We start from the raw sequence: 24176 nt of genomic DNA, 5'->3' as shown, positions 1-24176 counted from the left end.
CCACAAGGAGAAAACCTGCTCAAAAACATTCCTGTGATATGGATGGTTATATAAGCAAGAAAAAAATTTTAAATATGTTCAATCACTAAAATGTTGGATTTGGTTTTTACAGCAACTAGCATTTTGTAACATGATGGGTCAGAGTAGAAAAGCCAGGAGAGTGAATGAAATCTCAAATTCCAAAGCTACCAACATAAGTGACATAAGAAATGCTGAGCCAGCTGAATTCTAACGTACCAGCCTTAGAAAGAAAGCCACAGAAGGAGATGAGGCTTTGTGGTGTCCTCTCGTCACCATCACCAGCAAGACCATCACTCTCACCACTCCCGCCTTCACCCTAAATCTAATCCAGTGCCGTCTGCTGGCCATGTGCTCGCTTCTATGTCAGCAGGACCTCATGCAACAGATTTCTACTCATTTACAACTGTGTGACTTGTTAGAAACAATGAATTGTGTTTCTCTTTGGTGGTTTTCCGTGGCATTAAAATTGTCACTTCATTGCTTCTGAAGCTTGGAAAGAAGATACCCCTGATCCACGCACCATGCTTTGGGTACTTTGTTTGATTTCAGTTCAAAATGTGTTGATAACCATGGAATTCTGCAGACTTTGCCCAAACTAAAATGTGGATAACCTGTTCTACAGCTAGGATACATCTATCTGGGAGTGCTCAGACCCACTGCAATAGCAATCACTGACCTGTAACATCATCCTTCGGTTACATTTGACTCCCTGGATTTTAGCTGTTAATACCATCTCTCCCTCCTAACGTTCAGATGATAACCTATACACCTGAAAACGATTCCACATTATTTCTTGCTGCTAAAGAAAAAATGACAGTGGACCAGTTGTGTGAATTTAATGAAAATGAGAATGGAAAAAAAATTGATTACTCAAGCTACTGAGGACATTCATATGGCATGGTGCAGTTGGATGGAAAAATGGAACCTTATTCCAATAAGTACCAACACTATTTGTCTACAACTTTATCCTCATTCATTACCCAATCAAAATTTCGGTGTTAAGTGTTAAAATTAGTACTACTGTTTTTAGAGCTCTAACTCTGATAACTTTTAGTGGCCAGGGATTCCCCAGTGTTTACATGTATTTAAGTCCTGATTATTGAGAGAATTTCCTTATCCCCCTAAAACTTCTGAAGGGGATTTTCTTTCCCTGGGGGAAAAATATATTATATTAAAATGATTTCAGTGGGCTGAGTTACAATATGCTGTCATAACTGGAGTATGCACAGACCACTCAAACATGCAATCCTTGCCTGGCGAGTACATTGTGCGAATCTTAGTTTCATATTCTTTTGGATTTGATCAACACCAACTAACTGAAGTGCCAGATATTCATTCTAGGCACTGTGTTGAGAACTCTGATACCCTCATGAGTCAGAGACATATACTGCCTTCCAACAAGGCAATCTGATGATGAAAAGAAGATATTCATAACTATAATAAAAGAAAATAATTGCAATAATAATAGTGATATGGAAAGGATGCTGTGGGGTTTCAGAGGTTAGTTATTAGAAAAATCATGAAGGGATACTGAGGCTGAGTTTTGATTGTGATTAGAATTAGAATGAAGAATTGAGAGGAAAGCATTCCAAATGGAATAGCATAGACAAAGGTTCTGAGATAGCCCACACTAGAGTATTCAGTTGGCCTGCATTTTCGGAAACATGAACGAGATCAGCTGGAGATAAGGAAGAAGAAAATCTATGACATGACCTTGAATTAGAAGATAAAAACTGCAAATCTAAAGTATATGCAATGCAGTTCCTCAGCAAGTCACCATGAGTTCAGAATTTGGTTTTGTGGGAGCCTTTAGGAAAATTTATCTGGCATTAATGTATAGATGATATGGCCAAGCAAAAAGAAAGAAAAGCTGAGGAAGGAACACTGAATACATAACTACAGCTATAGGGGCAGAAGGAGCCAGAGAAGGATTTGATGAACCTTCTGAGAGCAAAACAGAGCTGGTGGAGAGAGGAGATAGCAGGGAGCCGGGAAGAGCATGAATCCATACTTGCAGTATGGGTAAATGCTGACAAGAGATCAAGGGAATGAGAACCAAATCAAAGGTCCTGGCTTTGGCCGATAGGGAGTCATTAGTGATCATTAAGAGAGTTATTTTAACAAAATACAAAGAGAGGAAGCTAAGATTGCAGGAAACTGAATGGTCAAGGAGAAAGGAGAGGCAGTGATTGAAGATAGTAGTCCTGCTATCCTCACTCAGCAAAGATCCAATGCTTAGGGAGAAATCAAAAGGCAAACGGGTCACCAGACCCAAACAGTTCCAAAAACCTGCAGGACAAACTCCAGATAAAGGTCTGAGAGTCATTTATCCTCAAGGCTTTAGAAAGCGGTCATCCCACCCTTTCCAAGGGCCTATGCAGCAGCTTTGTTCTCTCTCCAAATGCTGGGGTGAGTTGCAACACTGGGACACATTATGGGGACCACATTTTTTTCAGCTCTACCCTCTCCATATTTCGAGGCAACACCAGGGATCTCTGCCATTCCAAGGGCACATGCTCAAACCTTCTAGAACAATGGGATGGCAGCCAGGCTCCCCCTAATCCCTGGTTTTGCAGCTTTTCCTGAAAAATGAAGCAGAAGGTCCACCTTCTGCTTCTGGGGCAAACTCATCCTCTTCACATATATGGATGAGTCCACTCTCCTGGCCCAAGATTTCTTGGCCCCAGACCTTAGCTATCTTGGGTTCTGCCTCTGAAACCAATTTTCCTTCAATTTGTCCCTTTTAGTTCAGACTTGCAGTGAGTCCATTCATACAGAGCTCATAAAAATTTGTTGATTTTCCTTGTAGGACACAAGGATCAAAGCCATCAGACTATAGGACTTGCCACAAATCCTTTTTGGATAACTCCATTTCCAATCCTGGCTTTTCCTGAAATTGCTGACTGGTTCCATGTTTGGAAGCACCAGACAGTGGCACAGAGGCCTATCTACCTCATTTCTACCCCTTCTGGGTTCTATGAGTGCTTGACCACTCCACCATCTTGCCAAAGTCATTTCTGATGCCCAAATCATAAGAAACTGGGACAACTTGAGAAGGACAACAGCTATTGAGGGCAAGATCATAGGGCACCTCACACTTTCACCAAGAATTTGGGTCATAAGGTATGTTGCACCCAGAGTAAAATGACATTTTCTAAGCAAATTCTAAAAATTCCTTAAAACTATTTTTGTACCTTCCTTAGGACTGCAAACATTACCCACGCTGCACAATCTTCCTGGGAGTTGTGTTGCTTTCATGCATGTATAAGTGTGAAAATCAATTTATGTTTATTCAGTAAAATCCTAAACCTTTCCTTTTAAAAGCAAAGATTTTATTTTTCTTTTAGAAGCAAATATTTTTACACTATTTGATCCAAGTTCTAAAATTCAATTCTAACCATAAAATAAGGGGAAAATTATACCACTGGCTTCTAAGATAGTGCTGTTTTTAGTAGAAATGATGAGAATAATATAAACATCTTAGTAAAACATCAATCTTATTTTCTGATACTTTAGAAAAATGCCTTCCTCTAAAAACACATTACCCTACAAGTGGCCTTTGGAGAAACTGACATATTGAAGAAATCCTTGGATTGCAGCAAAGAACATTCTCCATGGGCAATTCTAATCAGTTATAGAGACGTAACTGTACCCAGATCATGTAATATTCCACAGTGATGATCCTGGCTTCTGTTCATCTTGTTCTACAACTCATAAACATTGGTCCTACTGCTGTTTGCAGCTCTCCAATCCAGAAAGATTTACTCTCAATTGATTGTTACTTTTCATGCTGAAAATGATTGTACATCTGCATCTTCCATTTCACTTTTTTCATTTTGTTATCTTTGCCCACTGTGTTAATTATTTTGGGATGCTTCATCCTATCCCCAAACAATATACTTGAAACACTCAAGAGGATGCATCACATACATATTGAATGTGTTAAAGACAGAGTCTGAGGTAATTCAGAATGCATTTAAGTAAATTGATTGGAATCAGCTTTTATTTAGGAAATCTTCTAGGAAAAATTCTGATATATTTAAAGTAACTGTTCATAGAGATGCGATCTGCATGTGCATTCCAAGAAAACCATGCATCAGCAATCAGAGAAGTAATACATGCCTTAAATATTCTGGAAAAGAGCTAAAAGGGAACCAGAAAGAAATTACCAATTACAGTAATAAGATACCTGGGAAAATTGTTCAGAACAAAAGTGTTTTAATGAAATCAGATAAAGATAATGTAACAATAATGAAGTGTTAAAATGAAAAGAGAAATGTAAAGTACACCAAAGCTGTAACAGTCTACATGTTTTATAGGTTTAGTAGAAAACTGAGCTCTGTTCCATCCTGGTGAACAGTGAGAGAAAGAGATGTGACACTGTAAAAGTCAAATGTTTTAGATCAAAGATAAAGAATTGCAAGAAAACCAAATGACGCCCAAAAATATAAAAAGATCAGGACCATTCACTGCAGTCAGAATTCTATATAGGCAAATGTAACCATTCTAACTGGAAAATTTAGCAAACCATTTCACCAGTATATTCCATTAAAGATATTTTTAATAACCTATTAAGTGCTAGATCTGGAAGTCACAATTTTTAGATACCAAAAATTGGGGGCAGGGTAGGCCACAGTGGCTCACTGGCAGAGCTCTTGCCTACCATGCCAGAGACCCGGGTTCGATTCCCAGTTCCTGACAAGGCAAAAAAAAAAAAAGATGGGGGCGGGGGGAAGAGCGGCTACTTTCCATCCATGCATCCTTCCCTCTCCCTTTCCTGCCATGATCCATACACTAAAATTAGGTCAGTCAGCGAGAGGGTGAGTCAGCATCACCAATGCCCACCATAAGCCTTTGTACCTATTACACGCTAAGGTTACTGGTTGGTTGAATAGTGGTCCCTTTATGACACCCAAACTCTCCAATATAGTAAAACTGGAACCCAAGGTGTCAGTCCTTCTCTCCCTCATCTCCCAACATCTGTGCTTGTAAAGTGGTTGAACTCTATCCTTGAGCCCACAGGAAATAGCACTAATAAGGTTTAATTATTTGCCTTCGGTACTTTCTTTTTTATTATGAAATATTTCAAGCCTATCAAAAATGCAGAAACCTATCAAAAAGTAGCATGATGGGCATTCATATGCTCTCTTCCAAATTTATTAATTCTAACATTTTCCATACTGACTTTTTAAAAGAGAAATAGAGGTAAAGTGGAAGCCCTGGTACACCCTCCCCAATCCTGTTCTCTCCTTCCATCCCAGAGTTATCCTTACCCTGGATTTGATTGCCTTTCATGTACATGTTTTATACTATTACTGTTATAACTACATAATCTGATTACCTTTCATATACATAATATTTTATACTATTTTTACATATATCCAGAAAGAATGGATAACAGTCGCAGTAGGCTGCCTCCGAGCTGGGCCCCAATGATCCCCACCCCCTGGTATTCTCACCCATGTGAATTTCACTTCCCTTGAATATGGGCTGGACTTATGAACTCACTTCTCATGAACAGATTATGGCAAATATGATGGGATGTCATTTTCAAGATTAGGTTATAAAAAGATTGTAACTGGCAGGCCATGGTTGCTCAGCAGGCAGAGTTCTCGCATGCCATGCTGGAGATCCGGGTTTGATTCCTGGTGCCTGCCCATCCAAAAAAAAAAAAATATATATATATATATAGTAACTTCCACTAATTAACAATTCCATCCTGACCAAAAGAGGGAAAATAAGTGTAACTAAGTATCAGTAGCAGAGAGAGCTCAAATAGAGTCGAGAGGCTACCCTGGAGGTCACTCTTATGCAAACTTCAGTTAGACATTGCAACCTATCATAACTTGTCAAGCCCCAACCAAGACCATTCCAGCCAATCCTAAAGAACATGTAGGGGGTTAAATAAGATTCTACAAAGTTTCCATGCACAAAGGTAACTTTCCAGAAACCTACAACCTCCAGATGCATCCCTTGACCAGATAAGTTGTGAAACTGAGAGGGCCCAGCCTCTCTAGAACATCAGCTAGTTCCATCCCCCTACTCCATATTATTGGCAGCCCCTTCTGACATGAAAAAGTTAGAATGAGCATAGCCCAAATACCCCTAAAGAGTGGGTGAGAAAGATCAAAGGTGAGGGTGGAGTTATACAGAGAACATAGGGTTTAACAAATGAACATGATTGCTGAATCACTGAATTGATATTTTAGTCCCCAGTATCTTAGAGCAGCTAAAAGTAAAAACCTAAAAGTGTGGAATTGTAACCCATATCAAACTCTAAAATCTGTTGTACAAGTAATTACGGTACTGTGCTTTGAAATTTATTGCTTTTTTTGTATATATGTTATATTTCACAAAAAAGAAAAAAAAGTCAATTGTGATGATAAAAAAAATATTTATTCCTTCTAGCCTCCTATATTCTGGAGCAGCTGGAAGGAAAAATCTGAAAGGATGATATGGTAGCCCATGACAAACCTTGGGATCTATTTACTTACTGAAGAGTGCTCTGAAAACTACTGCTTTTTTTCTGTATTTATTTTGTGTATATGTTATATTATACAATAAAAAAATTTTTAAAAAGATTGTAACTTCCATCTTGGGTGCTCTCTCTCTCTCTCACTCTCTTAGATTGCTCACTTATGGGGGAAGCCAGCTACTATATCATGCTGTGACTTGAGACAGCCCTGTGGAGACGCCCAAATGAGTGAGTTTGGAAGAAGATCTACAGATGCCTGCCAACAGCCATGGTAGAAAGCTTGAAAGTAGCCTCATAAGAGACCCTGAGTCAAAATGACCCAGCTAGGCCACCCTTGATCTCTGACCCAAAGAAACTGTGACATTAAAAATGATTGTTTTAAGCTGGTAAATTTTGGAGCATTTCATTATAAAGCAATACAAACTAATACAGCAGTCTAGTATGCTTTCAAACTTTTTTCCACTCCGTATTGTTTTGGGGATTTATCCATGCTGATTCATGCAGCTTTTGTCTATTTAATTGTATGAATATACTACAGTTTATTTACTTATTTTTAAGTTGATGAGCTTTCAGATTTGTTTATTCCCATTATGTGCTACTACAAATAATTGCTGCAATAAATACTTCTCCCACTCCTCCTTTCATTACTTTAATTTCATAAAATTATACATCACTAATAATATTTAAGTTCATATTTTAGTCCAGGAATCAAAAGAAATGGGACACAAGGAATTTTGTATCTGCCTAGATTGGTATGACATTTTAAGCTTTTAGGGCAGGATTTAATCTACCAAAGTGATACCATATCTAGGTATCACTTTGGTAGATTTGGTAGATATGGTTTCTCCACAGAACCATATCTAGGAAGGTGATATTGAAATTGTAGAATAAAGACAGTCATAGAACCATATTCCAGAAAAGGCTAAGGCATGCAGGCAGCAGTTTCTCATCATTCCCTGATTATATATGAGTGGAGCTTTTTAGCAGGCTTTTTCCTTTTTGGCTGTTCTTCAAAGCTTAGCTTTAACAGTAGAATTTCACAATAGATGCTTTTTTGTGTGACCCAGAGGGCAATCTCCTCACAGATGACCCTCTAGGAGTCACCCAAATAAAAATCAAGATACAGAGACCCTCTTTCACTGCTCTGCTAAGTCAGGGCACTGCAGACTCTGACACCAGGCTGCACCTGCTGGGCTCCTCACTAAAGGAGTTAAACTAACGTCCAAAACCTCCTAAGAAATGGGAATCTACCCAGTCATGATCTCCCTGGCAAAATAGGGCTGGTTAAAATGTCATCATGAATTAACAAGCATGCCTGCATGCTTCATGCTGTGACAAAGGTCTTAAAAGGTTCTCTTCTATTTTTGATTTATGGACTTTTGAAACTGACATTAAAAAAATTATTCCTCCCATTCAGTGTTTTTGATAAAATGTTATCACTTTTTTTTTTTAGCTAGGCTTGGTTATTACAGTAAAACACATTTATTTATGTTCCCATATTTCCTATCATATTTTTATAGGAAAAACTGAATTAAAGGAACTATTATATACCAGTTTTAGCTACAACCACATCAACAAACTACTCCCAACACCACCACCATTCCCACTAAGATGTAAAAGTGCTAAATAAAAAAAGCCAGCTTTAATGAGCAATACAAGAGAGTAACACCCCATGATGAACTGCCTTGAATGGCTATCTAGTAAAGGGATGTCCCTTTACTAGATAGCCGTTTCACCCTGATTTAAGATATTTTTTTAAAAGATGAAGTATAAAATTCTTTTTACCTTTTTGAATCATTTTTAGAAACAATCCATATAGCTCAGAATATATATATATAACCTCACATCTATATCATACCTCTGCATCAACTTCACATGTACTAAGCACTACTTTCAACCAAAATTGGGCTATGTAGATGCTTCAGAAATTCGAGACAAAAAAAAAAATTGGCCATAGATGGTTCATCATTTCCACTCAGTCTTAAATGCCTCCTCCTTGAGCCTGCCCTGATTTCTTTTTTTCCTTAAACTTTTTTTAATAATTTCAAACTCATAGGACAGATGCAAAAATAATACAAAGTTCATACAGCGATCTCCAATACACCTACACCCCAGATACTCAAATCCACCAATTTTAACATGCTGCCACATTTGCTGTATCATTCTATTCATCCATCGATCAGTACATGTCTTTCTTTCTTTATCTATCTCTATATATATATATCGATCATCTATCAATCAACTCATTTGAGAGAGCTTGTTGTAAACATCATGCTCCCTGAACACAATACTTCCCCGTGCATTTCCTAAGAACAAGCATATTCACTTAGTTACCATGTTAAGTACAATTATCAAGTTCAATTGATGGAGAAGTCATAAAATATTGCCAACATGGCTGCCGTGGCTGATGCAAGGCAACACAAAATGGCCTAACCCGCGACCGGCTTTCTTCCAGGAACTGGCGGTGGTTCGCGCCAAAAGCGCTAACCTTAAATCTGCCCTCCACCCTAGCAACAACAGTGACCAATCCCAGCCCGACACGTGTCCCTGCATGCTCCCAGCCTATATAAGCCTGTGAACTTCCTCAATAAAGCAGACGCCTTCCACTCACCCCTGAGGGTTGTCTCCTGAGTCGTTTCTTCGTGATTGTGTGCTGCGTGCCTGACTCAGTACGGCCACTTACCCCTAGCCATCAGCTACCCGACATTTAATAACTTAACATTGATATAAAGCACACCAGTCTATATTCCAATTATTTCCTATGTCCCAATAATGTCCCTTTGAGCCTTTTCTCCTCTATTCCTGCCATGATTTCTTCACACCCAGAGATGTGCCTCTCTAGTTACGTTTTATCCTCACCTGCATAGCATGCAGCCTCATACACAAGAGGCATTTGGTAATTATCTGTGGAACAAATACAAATGTAAAATTATAGATTTAAGGATTAAAAAGGAACAAACTAACAGAGGAAAATTAAGTTAATAAAGATTTCTTGCTCACCCACTATGCTTACCTCTTAAAAGGGTCAGGTGAGGCATCTCCAATGAAGGTCAACAGAACAAAGTGGGGTCACTGAATACCCTTCCTCTTTGCAGGTCATTAGGCAGACAAATGCCTTCCTGTGGTGGGAAAGATGATATGAAGGAAAGCAAAGCACATCTAGGAAATTAAAGGTATGTTTAAGGCAATGGGTTTAGTGGTAAAAGCTGGATTCTGCCCCCTGATCAAACTCCACTGAGACTATTTTACAGCCTCTACCCAGATTCCTATTCATTTAACAACACGCTCCTTACTAAATGTGCATTGTCTAAAGAACCCAATGCTCTCCATAGAAAAATTCAAGAAGGCTACACAAGAAATTTATTATGAGTGCCAGCTTTTGAGGAGACGACTGGAGGGAGAGACTGAATGTCTAATATTTTGAACTGTTTGGTTTGGTTTGGTTTTTTAATCTTGGAATTACAGTATTTTTCCATTGAAATAGTTAGTTTAAAATGTTTGCTAAAAGGGGGGAAATCTCTCAAAATCACAACCTGCTTCAAACAAACAAAGCAAAATCAGCAATTGCACCCTGGGTGTCCCTTACAAACTGGTCTGCTGGTTGTGTGCCTGATGAGATGGGGCGGGGGGCGGGGTTTGTGGAGAATTGAGGAAAGAGCTTTGATTTCCTGCTGAGACCAACTTTGGGGAAACGAGGCTGATTTTCCGTTGGCGGGTAGGTACAGGTTTCTGAAGCGTTTGCAGTATGTGGAAATGGCACAGCCAGGGCCCCAAGCCCTCGAGTCTTCTAGAAAGCACCACACACCTGTGGGCATGGTCCCTAGGGGTGATTCTGCGTGAAAGGGTGATTAAAACAAGGGTTGTACTTAGGGACAGACAATGAAGATTTTCTGGGGAAGGGGTTTTATTTCCGTGCCTTTTACATTTCAGAGAGTTTCAAAGTGGTTTCGCGCCTTTCATCCTGTGTTTTCTGAGATTCACAGACCTTCAGTGACACCAGCCAAGTCTCAGTGCCTGTGCCCTTTTCCCTCAAATTCGAGTCTTGGCACTTTGCCTCACTGCCTTCAGGGCTCTCATGCTGCCTACACCTCCCAGCCTCAGCCCCATGGGTCCCCACCCTCGGCCTCTGCTTGGCTAGAGACCTCCTGCTCCTCAAGTGAGGGCCAGGGCATCTCCTCAGGCCACTAAGCGCTCAATCGCTGCTCCCCCCTTGTCCTGTCCACACCTCCATTGCTGCACCTGCCCATGATGCCAAGTGTCTGTCTGTGGATCTGTCTGGCCCAGTGGATAGTGGCCCCCTCTCTATGGGTATTTGTGTCCCCATTGTCTCACACACGCCTGTCTACACGTATATCTTGCCTTGATCAGGTTTGATCATAAGTTTCTTTGGGGTTGTAACTCCTCTCCAGAGCATGTCATGTAGTGGCCTTGGAAACTGAATAATGATCACTAAGTTGAAACCACAAAACCACAGAAGCAGAACAAACAGGTGGAAGTGAAAGAAGGCTCTGGAAGAAGGAGCTGGTCTTATTCTCTACTCATATAAGACCAAAGTAACATGTTTAATGAACTGATGATTTTGAAGGAATTAACAAGAAAAATGAGAATGAAAAGCCCTGTTTTCCTAATAAAAGAACATTTTTTTCTTGATCATCCACAAATTATAAGACTACATATATTAGCATGCTATTTCATTAACGTATTATAGCCCATTCTCTACAATGAAAGAATAAAGAAAAAGTTCACCTAATAAAAGAGGTTAGCTCCTAATGAGGATCAGGCAGCAGAATTTGCTGGGTGTAATTTTCCACTGCAAATTGTTCTCAGGTTGACCTTGACTGGCATTAAGGACATGGATTTGAAAACATCTTTCCATTGCCAGCACATCCCCCACTAAACAGCAATGCCTTCCACAGACCATTAGAGAATCTTCTCTGTCTCAGCCTCCTGCTCCCCCATGACCCTACATTGCCTCTCACTCTAAGGGATCTTCCTGAAGAGAAATTTACATTTACTAAGTACTGTGCTGTAACAGAAAAGGCACAGGATTTGGAGTCAGAGAGAACTGGGTGCATATCATATCCCCACCACTTACTACTGTGTGAACATGACCAAGTGGCTAAGCCTTTGAGCCCTGATTCCCCAGCATGATGAAATGGTAACACCTACTTTCAGAGTTGTCATGGGGGTTAAACATGAGGGTGGGGTGTTTGTATAAAGCAGGGGCTCATACATACTGATTCCCTCCTACTTGAAGTCCTGCAGCCACTCCGTGAGGCTGGCATTCCCCAGCCCCAACCTCCACCCCCATTCTGCAGCTAAGACACCCAAAGCAGCAGCAGTTCCCTCAGAGACACACAACTAATACACAGTCGAGGGCACAGTTGGAATCTCGGACCTGAAAGCATCCAACTCAGCCACACCATCTACCCCAACACTCTAGCCCTGAAGACTGGGTGCTTCTAACTCACACGTGGAGGGTGGACCCAGAAAATTTCAGATGACAAGCACACTGGCAGTCCATGACTCCCATCCTTGGGAGCTCAAACAAGTGAATCTAGAGCAGAGGCTGAGGCAGCCGAGGCAGCTCTGGGCACAAATCTCCTCCTTGCCTCAGGCCCCACTCCTTGTGGTCAAAAAGCTGTCACTTAAAATTGCCCTGCTTGCCTCCCTACCCTGGTGGCTTCTAAAGAGACTGTGTTAAAACCTTAAGAGAAGAATGCTCTCTATTTCAAAAAAATATATCACTCTCTTTCCTCCCACCGTACTTACCCCCTCCCATCTCTCCCTGTCCCCTCCCCACAAAAAACCTGTGAGGTCCCTGGTGTGCTTGATCTGAGTAGCCAAGGTGGTGATTTCATAATGAGAAAAGGATCGGGGCTTTATACAATCACTTCATTCATATTGATTGCTTCACCACATCAATAGGGAACCTGTGGAAAAGTTCTATAAATGCACACCAAGCAATCCAGCTTCCCAAGTCAGCATTTTGGAAAACTTTGGGGCTTTAAAAAATTTCCAATGGTTCTAGAGATGTCAAAGTGACTTTCAGAGACAGGACAATGGAGGGGGCTGGGGGGGGTGGGGGTAGGGGAGACTAGTTTAGAACTGAGGCCAATTATGCTTGCACATCACTACAATTGATAGATATTTGAGAATTTAAAAAATAAAAATAGAGCTTGAAAAATCTAAAAACTTTGTATGGAATTAAGAGAATCTCACAGGTTTCCAGACTTTCCTTACTTCTTTTTCGGGTTTATTATCTCTATTTGCCCCAAATGGGTCCATGTTCTTGGCTGCCTGAGCATGGCCACAGAGAAAGGGATTTCAAAAAAAAAAAAAATCAGTTAAAACCAAATTTAGAGATCGAAGCTGTGGAACACAGAGAAGTCTAAAGAATGAAAAATAAGAATGGGAAATAATTTTTCTTAACCAATACGGCAGGTGATAAGGTCTTGCCTAAAAACTAAGAACCTAAAAGCTGAGTTCATAACATGCCAGGGTGTTTTAAAGAGAAGGTAACAATATTTGTCTTTTCCTCTTGTTTCTTTAAAGGAATTTTTTTAAAGGAAGATAATTCATTGTACAAATTTCAATAACCTTCCTTTAGTTAAAAATTATTTTCATGAACTTGGTTATATAGGCACTTAAATTTACAGGGGACGATGACAATAACAAAACAATATTTTTACAAATCCTCCAAATAGCATCTGAATGGGTATTATTTCCTTCTAAGTAATCATCTTGGTCGACTCTGGGTTCATTTCAGGGACGCCGTATTGCACCCAAGCGTTTTTTAACTCCCTTTCACAATTTCCTTCAGATTCTGAAGTACGTTTCTACGTGGTAGTGGCAAACAAATTATGCTTTGAGAGACAACTTAATTTGGGGAAATGGCCAAACATCAACGTGATCAGGCTAGGTAAAAAATAGCTTTGGTCAAAATGAAGATGAGAATAAGATTCTGAAATAGTTGATTTTGAAATAAGTTCCCAAAGAGGAATTTGAAAATATTTTGTACAATGGCAGTTCTGTTGTAAAAGCAGTTTGCCTGCCCAAGATGGATGGCATTCACTTAAGCTGTTTGAAAAATGATTCTCTTTTCTTTTTGAACTTAAATTCCAGTGTTCAGTTTTTTGCTAGCTCCTTTTCCCAAAGTTTTAATCAGACATTTAAGAACTGATGATACTATTTCTCTCTTCACCTTTTTTCTTTTCTAACGTAGAAAACTACTTCTGTCAGAAACCACAGAACTAATTAGCTAGGAGGTACCACTGTGGATTTGCACAACAGATATTCTTTTTACAGCATTTTCTGGCATTCATCAGCTATGTTACGATTACTGCTAAGTTTTAGTTTTACCATGCTGTTGATGCCAATAGCATGTGGGCCTCCTCTTCACTCTAATTTAGGAGCTCATTAGGAGACATTTACTTACTTCCGAAATGCAGGCCCATCAAGGTTATCAAATGTTCATCTCTGCCACCATAAAGGATGAGGAAGAAAATCTTTCTATACCTACTGTGTTCATAAATATCTTTGGCTTGTTTTCTACAGCCAAAATGCAGTCAAAACATAACTTCTTATTCTGGGGATAGAGCAAAGTTGGTACATGTGGAAGAAAAAAGAAAAAGCTGCACAGAGGCATCTGTGCACCTCCCTGGGGTATCCTCCTGAAAAGAAAGCACGTGCGAGTGGTCCCTGCTCCCTCAAACCCTGATGCTCCAGCCGCAGCAGGCTGAGATGGAATGACTGCTGGCCAAGTGTTTGGGAACACAGTGGAGTCACCCAGGCTACCAGAGGTATCTGCTCCACAGAGGTCAGCTGTCACAGACCCATCTGAAACTGGCATCAGCCTGAAACAGGGTGTGAGTCCCCTTGGGCTATAATGGAGAAGAATGCTGGAGGAGGAGCCTCGGGCATCCCAGAAAACTTCAAGTTGAGAGGTCCAGGGACCTGCCTGCACAGAGCCTTTCAGATGGCAGCTCCTATGGGCTAGCATCTGCCTGCTGACCCCAACCTGCCAAAGCCCTCTGGCTTTGGGGATCAAGGTTTTCCACTTTCAGGACAAGAAGGACAATGAAGGACTCCACTCCGGCCTACTAATGTGAGTGTTTACCTTTATCACTGAAGTTTATGTGGGGATTTTAATTTGATTTCATGTGACTTAGTTACTAATGTGATATATATATACACATATAAATTGAGCTTAGGTATATATATTCTTTTTTTTACATTATCAAAACTTTGTGGCCTGAGATTAGAAAAAGGTGTCATATTTATCCCTTTACAATGACTCTGTGAAATTACGAAACACCCAGTATGGTTTACCAAAATGGAAAGTGAAAAACAGGTTATTCTTCTAAACTTGTAATGAGTGAATTACTTGCTCAGGAAGTTGCATAATGTAAAGTTAGATTCTGAACTGAATCCCTAAGTTCTCAATAGTATTTTTATGTTGCATATTCTACTGAAAAATCTGTTGTAACTTTAAAACCCAACAAAATCTCCTTTGGAAAATGTTTTTTCCTGAAGTCAATATTTTCCTGTGTGGTCATGCAGTCTGTCTCTGGTGGTTGGCTGTTTAGGAGATGGTAAGAAAAGGAAAGTACCAAGAAAGTTTAGGATAAACAAAAAGATTATACCCTGGGGTCCTTTCCTCCTCTGTCCCCCTGTTGTTTTATTTCTCAATCCCGGCTTGAGAAACTAGCAGTAACTTACATATATTTGTTTGTATAGACAACTCTAATTGTTTGTCATGGTATTGTCATCACGGAACAAATCTTATTGAAAGAAATCTGCTTGCAAAACCTCTCCTCACACTCTGCCCATACATCAAAATACCCTTTGTTTTTTGACAAATATAAATGTGACTTTCATAAGGGAATAAAATATAGAACCACCAAGCATCCCCGTATGGTTCCCTCTTCTTTGTTTTCTTCTCCTTTCTCTCTCTCTCTCTCTTCATATTTTATTTTTGAGTTTGCTGGTCTGTTGGAGAGGAAAATGGGTGGGTGGGTAGGTTGCATGTGGGACAGTAGTGATGAAAATCTCCAACTCTTGAGTGACATAGGTCAGATTTCTCTGTGTGCTGGCAAAGTGACACACAGTTACTGCCAAAACCACAGAGTAAAGTCTTCTAAAAATCCCCTCAGATTGCACTGTTTTAGAGTTAAGCCATTACATTTATATTTGGATAACCACCTGTTGACTTCTACTGGAGCTTGTCAAGGGCGGATAGATGGCGGGAACGTAAAGAATTAGCCCATTCAAAGGGCTTGATGTTCCCCTTTGAAGAGGTTGCCATTGTCTTTAATTGAGCCTAGTAAAGGCTCATAAGATCAAAACATGAAAAACAAAAAGGAAAGATTTTGTTTGAGAGGGTCTCACTCTACTCCTGTGATTATCACAGAATTGTCCGACCATCCCTTTTAATCCAGGAATTGATTTGGACAGAGTTTACAATCTATTTCCTAGTCCAGAAGCACAGCGGGAGAGAGCCAGGGGAAAGGCAAGGGGAAAAAAATCATTGCTGGGTGCAGAGGGTGTGACAGCCATTCCTGCCCCATGGCTCTTGCCATGGCCACACTTTCCCAAGGAAGGTTCTACTCCTGCTACAAAGGGAGAAGGGATAACGGCCAAGTGGAGCCAGAGGAAAGAGGACAGAGCAGAAAGTATGTTTCCATTAGGGAAGTCTTGCTTAAACCAAATCTCAAATTTGTGATGGGTAAGTTAGCTGGGCTGGGGTAGCCCCTTGGGTGAGATGCAGACTGTTCTGAGCAATGATGGAACTGTCCAGTTCTCTAGCACCCTGGGTCAAACCCTTCACCGGCATCTCAGGAGGATTTATAACAGATAAATAACTTATATTTATGATGAATCCACTATGGTCTTGGGTGAATGGATCTGGGGCTAGGTTCTTGAAATGGGAAATTTTTTAATGCAGATTTTCTGTTGGAGGTAGTAGGAGAGGAGAAGGCTAAAAAATCAATAATAAATACACACATAAGTGTCTATACTCTAGGACCTATGGAAACACAAAGATGAATCCATCAGGAATCCTACCCAAATGACAGTGTATATTGTCAATTATCCTTAACAATCCCTAAGAGAGGTAAGAAGATAACAACTCAAAGCTGTATAGCTGTTTCTCCAGAACAAAATATTCCAATGTCTCTGGTTTAGAAACCACTCCTTGGCAAATTCAAAGCACGGACAGTCTGTTATTTACCAATATAACATTTTCTGTGCACCTCTGCAGAGTCAGAATTATGCTATGAGCAAAAAGGCATAGAGGCAGCTTAGGTGAGAAAGCCAGTCTTTTCCTTCTTTCCCTGCCCCACAGCCAGAGAGAACACTGCACAGCTGAACAGCTGAGGCCAAGAAACATCACCCTCTGTGACATCTCAGTAAGGGTGAACACACAGCTCCATCATGTTGTTCTTGCCTTCTGCCTCCTGCATGCCTCTCCCATCAAATCTGTTTCTGCCCTTGCCAGCCATAGATGTGGGCTCTGCTACAGCTGAAATTCACTGCTCTTCATTCTCATCCAGACCTACTCCAGCCAGTCTCTCAACAAAAACACCCAACTGGGCTTCCACAGAGTTGGGGTAGTGTAAGCAACCTCTGGGTTGGGGACTGGGGACCCAGAACTGAACCCAGATGTTTGTCCTTAACCTTTATTGTAAGGGTCAACATGGTCAGTCCTAAACTGGGGTGTCTGTGAAGTGCTTTGGGAGCATAGGAAGGAACATATTTGATTTTGCTAGGGGAGCCCCAATTAAATACAGCATCAACGGTAACCAGATCCAACGCTCGGCTAGAAAAAGTAAATAGGATTAGAACTTCACAGCAGCTATCACAGCCCTGCAAATACTCAGATCCTTGGATTTACCTTTGAATTCCTTAGTCACCTAAAAGTGGCATTTGCCTGTCAAAGTAAACAACACATCTCAACAATGTGACCAGTAGCAGAAACAGACACTCCATGCAGTAAAGAAAGTGAATTTCCATCCTTACTTCATTGCCTCTTCTAGTCCAGTCTCTCAACAGCACTCTCTCTTCAGATGGCCCCTTCCCTGCTACCCATCCTGGGTGCCACTGTCAGATCATTTTTTCCAAAAGGCCACTTTATACCTTATTCCAGTAAGATTTCATACAGAAACAGAATGGCACACCAACAGGGTTTAACTGAAAAGAGCTTAAAGAAGGGACTGTTTACCAAAGTATGTACAGAGTTAAGGGAACCACCCAAGAACAATGAAGTACCCAGGTCTGAAGGGGCAAGAGGAGGGTGGGATGGTACCCATACCTGGTAAGAGCTGCAGCTGTAGGAGAGGGGCCTCCACCAGAGCTGTGGTCCACAGGAGTATGATCACTGCCAATGCCATGGCAGGTAGAGGACAGGACAATCAACAGTCCAGCCTTTCTCTCCTTCCACTCTCCAATGGCTGCTCACTGCCAGAAGTCCACCAGAAGCCAGAGGGTCAACATCAAAGCACACAGAGTAGAGAAGAAAGGGGTAGAGAATAGATCTGAAGAGGTAAAAAGAAAATAACCATGCATGGTTCCTATGAGATTGTTCAGAGACCTTTAATCTAATGGACATTTATCAACTATCAAAGATGTAATTTGCCATATTGCTACTTCTGACACACCAGATCCTGAGCAAGTTTCTATTACAAACCTTATCTCATTGAATTCCTACAATGAAACTGTGAATAGGCATTTTACCCATGAAGAAAATAAGGCTCAGTTAGATGATGTGTCTTGTCCAAAGCCTGACAGCTAATAATGACAGAGTCATGATTTGAACTTAAGTCTGTCTGATCCCAAAGTCTGGTTCTCTAGACAAGGAAGACAGACTCCAGTAACTAGTGGAATCTGAAAAAGGAGGTAGAAGAGAGAGCTGACAATGTTTGTCAACTCTAAAGTTGAACGTGGTGGTTTTGATCATGTTCAGGCCATGAACTGAAGTGGGGAACTTCAGGAGGGACAGCTTGGCTTTATGTGCACATGTGAAGTGCGATGCCCCTAAACTAAGCCACCTCTAGGTAGATGTCTCATATGCATTGCAAGCACAGGTCTGGGGTTTCTGGAGCCAGAAGGAACTGTTGGTGGCCATGGGAATGAAGTGTTGGCTAACGCCTTGGGGGTAAACGACATCACTGAGGAAGCTCCCTGGGCAAAGGTGAGACAAGAACTCAGGCATGGCTTTCAAGACCCCTACAGAGAGTTTTTCATTGCTGGTGTGACAGGGTTTTAAATTCCCTTGCCTGACACCCAAGGCCATCCTCCCCTGAGTCTTGCATACTTCAACATTCCTTCTCATTGTTTCCAAAGGCAAACCCTCCACTCCAGTTAAACCTGGCTGCACTTTCCCAGTTCTTCAGCTTTTTCACACTCTATGACTTCTCTTGTCACATAATCCTCCTTCACAAATGCTTTTGGTTGGGTGACGGCTCTCTTTTCCAGTAGTTCCTACATCTCTATCACACTGCATCCCTACCACGTTGCACATGTTACCTTATAAAGCCATGTCTTCTGTCTCCATCCTGTATGGAGAATTAATGTTCAACCTATGTTAGTGTAGATGAATTAAAAAACATTAGTTGACACAATCATATGCCTATTTTGGAAATAGCCAAAGAGAAGTTAGCCCAGCTTTCCTGTTTGATTCAAACTAGCCCAGCAGTTTGGGCAAGTTTGTTATTCCCAAAAACAATGTGCCAGAAATAACAGTGGCAGCATTTCTGGAATACCTGGGTGTTTCGGTTTGCTAAAGCTGCTGGAATGCAATATACCAGAAATGGGTAGGGCTTTTTCAATGGAAATGTATTAGGTTACAAATTTACAGTTCTGAGGCCATGGAAATGTCCAAATTAAGGAATCAAGAGGAAGATACCTTCTCTCAGGAAAGGCTGCTGGCATCCGGGGTTCCTTGTCACATGGGAAGGCACATAGTGATGTCTGCTGGTCCTTCTCTCCAAAACATCTCTGAGCATCTGTGGGCATTTTTCTAGTGGGCTTTGGTCCCAATAGCTCTCTCTGCAAAATATCTTTGTCTTTATCCCCTCATAAAGGACTCCAGCAAGGGGATTAAGACCCACCTTGAACGAGCTGGGTCATATCTCCGTGGAAACAACCTAAGCAAAAGGTCCCACCCACAATAAGTCTGTACCCACAGAGATGGATTAAAGGAACGTAGTCTTTTCTGGGGTACATAACAGCTTCAAACCAGCCCCAATGGGTAAACTTTCAAAGGGACTACATGGAAAAGAACATTTATTTGGATATATATTACAGAGGGGAAATGTCTGGTGGACTCTGGAGTCAAATTGTCTGTGTTCAAATTCTGGCCTTAGCACTTACTTCCTTGTAATTTTTGGCAAGTTATTTAATCTCTTTAAGTCTCTCTTACCTGTAATAGGGGCACCTACTTCATAGGTTTGTCAAGTAGATCAAATGAGATCGTGCTTAGCCCAGGACCTGCGAGGTAGAAAGGCCTTAATAAATGCTGCTAGGTATTATAACTTTTAGCCTATCAAGTCTGGCTTATCACAGCAACTGTATAGAAAATGTAATCATCAATCTAATCTAATTTAATCACCTCATTTGTAGATAAGGAAATGGATGGCCAGGGGTCAAGCCACAACCAGGTAGAGCCCAGGTATCCTAAAGCAAACACTGTTAGTTCTTTCCTCCATTGTCCAGCATTTATCATGTATAACAGTTTCTATTCCTATAGGTCGAAGTTTTTATCTGAATCACAGGAAATGAGGAAGAATGATCTGTATCTGATTTTTACAATTTTTCTGAAGAAACCAATGTTTATACTATAACATCTAACCTATCTTCATCAAACAGGAAATATGTAATAAAATGTTTGACAAATTTCCATAAAGCAAAATGTATACTAGTTTGTAGTCACAAATATCATTGATGATCCTAATTAATACCAGTGCTAATGGGAATAATGAACACAAATACATGGAGAGTAAGGCTGGAGTAGAAGTCATAGGTATGTTATTTTATTTTAGAACACCTTCTGGGTCTCAGGAAAACACTTGTCATGAAAAGGTCTGCCTGTAGGTGGCAAACTTATACTGCTGGCATTCTGTCCTTGAGTGCCCTTGCAAAGAAATATTGCAGGGGATGGAGATGACAGTGAAATTTAAAGAAAGAAGATAGGAAACCTGAATGAATCCAGAGATGATATTCTTACACAAACTTAACATAGCAAAAAATAAACAATAGTTTCACAAAATAGTCTGATTCATCTGCAAAAATAACTGGTGGCATTGCATCAAATGCAGTCATTCAAAATATATTTAGAGTCCCTACAACATAATACGCTCAGGCTTGAGGTGGGAAAGATACATCCCTGCCTTGAAAGCCCTGACAGTCCAGGACTTCCACATACAAAGCACTTCCAGCAACAGTCCTCACTTTTCTCAGGTGAGAAGACAGAAGTTTGGGGGCATTTGAGGAGGAGCAGTTCAAGACTGGAGCTCAGAACTTTGGACTCCAAGTTCTGCCTTGGTATGCCACTGAGTGCTGTCCCCAACATATGGCAGAAAGTGCCAAACCGATCTAGGATTTGGGAGTAAGACTAATTCTGTTGGGGTTTCTTGCAGAGAAGCCCCAGCATGTCTTCTGGTGCCTTTTTGGATAGAACAACTTCAGCTGCCCCAGACCCAGCCTAGCTCCAGCTAACATAGACTCACCCCCCAACCCTGGGGTGATGTTTGAGAGTGCTCACCAGGACTTCCTGGAAGCTATAAAGAAAGTGACAAAGAATTTAATTAACAAAAATAAATTCTACCCTGCATTAAAAATATCGTAGGATATAATCCAATCTTTTAAAATGTGTTTAATTAGAACAGTAATAAATGCTTATTCATGCATATAGTAATACTAAAAGTGAATGACTCCTTTCACTCACTCCTTGCTCCTTTCAAGAGTTTCCTACCTATCATTCTAGATCTTTTCTTATTTAATTGAATATATATGAATATGTATGTTTGTATATAGTTTTCTTCGTCCATTTTATATATTATCCTGCAACTTGCTTTTCATACTTAACAATGTACCTTAAAGAGCTTTCCAAGGGCGGGCCACGGTGGCTCAGCAGGTAAGAATACTTGCCTTGGTCAAGCCTGAGGACCCGGGTTCGATTCCCGGTGCCTGCCCATGTAAAAAAAATAAAGAGCTTTCCAAGTAAATATATGACACTTGGTTAATGCAGCTTGGTAATTCATAGTTTGGATGCATCATATTATATAAGCCATTCCCCTTATATAATGAACTAGTAGAAAGCATGCATACATTTCACATTTTAATAATGTCAAATACTTGCTAATGGCTGAACTACCTTTTTAATTGACTCTTTTTCCATCTTTTCCTCTCTCGCTCTCATTAACTTTATTTTCCCAGTCTATATTCTCAGCCTCTTTTATCCCATTTTTTTAAAAATAAAGTCAGTTTACCTCTTCCCTCCTATGTGCCAAGGACTATACTAGGCCCTTAACATATATTATCTTATTTTCATCCCTATAATAATGTCCTAAAGTGGCAAAACTATGGGTCATAAAGATTACATAGCTTGTCTAAAGTTTATTAACAAGTCAGTGGGAGGCAAAGGTGAAATTCAAAGTCTGGTCTAACTCCATGGTCCGTGCATTTTTAAAAGTTAATCTATGCTTTTTAATTATTATTATCCCATTAACCCATGTTTTAAATTGAAGTCTTCCTTCTCTCTATTTCTCTCTCCCACATCCAATTCATCAGAAAACCCTGCCAGATTTACCTTCAAATACATTCAGAATCCAACCACTTCCCACCACCTCACAGTACACAGCAGCCAGAGGGACCCTGTGTAAAACCATGCCAGATCATTTCACCCCCTCGTGCAATAGGTCCCCATTTCACTCAGAGTAAAGTAGCCTCCAAGGCCCTACCTTATCTGCTTTGCTTTCCTCTCATCTCCTCCCCTATAGTCTCCCCCTCCCCATCTCCACTCTGCTGCAGACACTCTGACCTTCCTGCTATTCCACGAATGTTCCAGGCACGGCCCCATCTCGGAGTCTTTGCTCCAGCAGGCTCCTTTACCTGTAAAGCTCTCCATCCAGTTACCTGCTGCACTAATTCCTCCACCTCCTCCAAGTCGGCCCAAATTGCACCGCTTTGTTAAGGCCTCCCTGACATCCTTATTTAATGCTGTAAACTCCTCCCCACAGGCACTCAGATCCCCTGATCTGCCTCATCTTGTTCATCTTTTTCTTTTTCCATAGCACTCATAACTCTCTTCTCACCGTCTGCGTAATTCACTTTATTTTGTTCATATGCTCTCTCCCTCTTGAATGTAAGTGCCACAGGGTAGGAGCTTTGCTCTTTTGTTCACTGAAGAATTCCCAATGCTCAGGCCAGTATTTAGCATACAACAGGCGCTTAACAATTATCTGTTGAATCTTAATGATTATCTACTGAACTGCCGTTCATCTCTTAGTTGCAATTATGAAAACAGCTTCTCACAACTGTGATTTTGACCCTAAAACCTTCGCTTGTGGATGTTGGTATCCTCTGGCTTTTTAAAAGGAAGTTTCATAAAGGAAAACTGAGGGGTACAAGGGTAGTTCAGTGGTAGAACTCTTACCTGCCACGTGGGAGAACCGGTTCAATTCCCAGTCCATTCCCAAAAACAAACAAGCAAAACAAGCAAACTCAAAATCAAAACAAAAAAAGTCAACAAATGGTGCTGAAATAACAGGATACTCACATGGAAAAATAATGAAATGTGACCCCATCATACAGCATATGAATAAAAGGGAAAAATTGATAAATTGAACTTCATCAGAATTTTAAAAATTTGCTCTGCAAAAGATTCTGTAAAGAAGATGAAAAAAGACAAGGTACAGACTGGGAGAAAATATTTGTAATATTCAAATTACAAATACATCCTTATAATATATGCTACAAAGGACTTGTAGACAGGATACACAAAAAACTGTCAAAATTCAATAGTGGAAGGCTCTTTACGTGCAGACCCCAGGAGCAAGCTTTTCTGGCCATTCACACGCCTAGTCCGTCCTTCCTTGGTTGTGTGTTTTTTGCACTATCAGATCAAAAAGGGTGACAGTACCACTAGGATGGAGCTCATGAGACGTTTGATGAAATTAAGTCATGAAACTATAACAACTGAATTGAAGAACGGAACACATGACCATGGAACCATCACAGGTGTGGCTACCAGCACACACACACATCTTGAGGCTGTGAAAATGGCCCTGAAGCACACAGAACCTGTACAGCTGGAAACACTGAGTATTTGAGGAAATAATATTTGATATTTTACTCTGCCAGACAGGTTGCCTGTGGACACACTACTTGTGGATGTTGAACCTAAGGTGTGATCCAAGAAAAGGGAACCGGTAGCAGGAAGAGGCCGAGGTAGAGGAATAGGGGGTCCTAGGTGATACTGTCTCTCCAGATTCATGTTTCAGAGTGCTAAATGATTGGGCTATTTTTTTTTGTCCAGCTTTTGTTTGTTTATGTGTTTTCAATAAACCTAAATATAGGACCACATTGTCTATTCACTATCAAATTAAAGTTTTAGTAGTTTCATATATATATATATATATATGAAACTACTAAAACTTTATATATATATAAATATATATAT

At 40.5% G+C, this 24176-nt stretch overlaps 1 long non-coding RNA gene across 1 annotated transcript; it reads right to left on the bottom strand.

Moving 5' to 3' along the window:
* Positions 1–9497: 9497 nt before the first annotated feature.
* On the bottom strand, positions 9498–19529 carry LOC143682841 (uncharacterized). Its single transcript, XR_013175315.1, has 3 exons — positions 19401–19529; positions 17808–18030; positions 9498–9615 (listed from the first exon to the last, which is right to left on the bottom strand). It is a non-coding gene; the product is annotated as an uncharacterized LOC143682841 (long non-coding RNA).
* Between the last annotated feature and the right edge of the window lie 4647 nt (positions 19530–24176).

The sequence above is a fragment of the Tamandua tetradactyla genome, chromosome 5 (assembly GCF_023851605.1).
Source record: "Tamandua tetradactyla isolate mTamTet1 chromosome 5, mTamTet1.pri, whole genome shotgun sequence".
Lineage (NCBI taxonomy): Eukaryota > Metazoa > Chordata > Mammalia > Pilosa > Myrmecophagidae > Tamandua > Tamandua tetradactyla.
The sequence above is the reverse complement of the archived record's forward strand: the minus strand, read 5'-3'. Positions and strand labels throughout refer to the sequence as shown.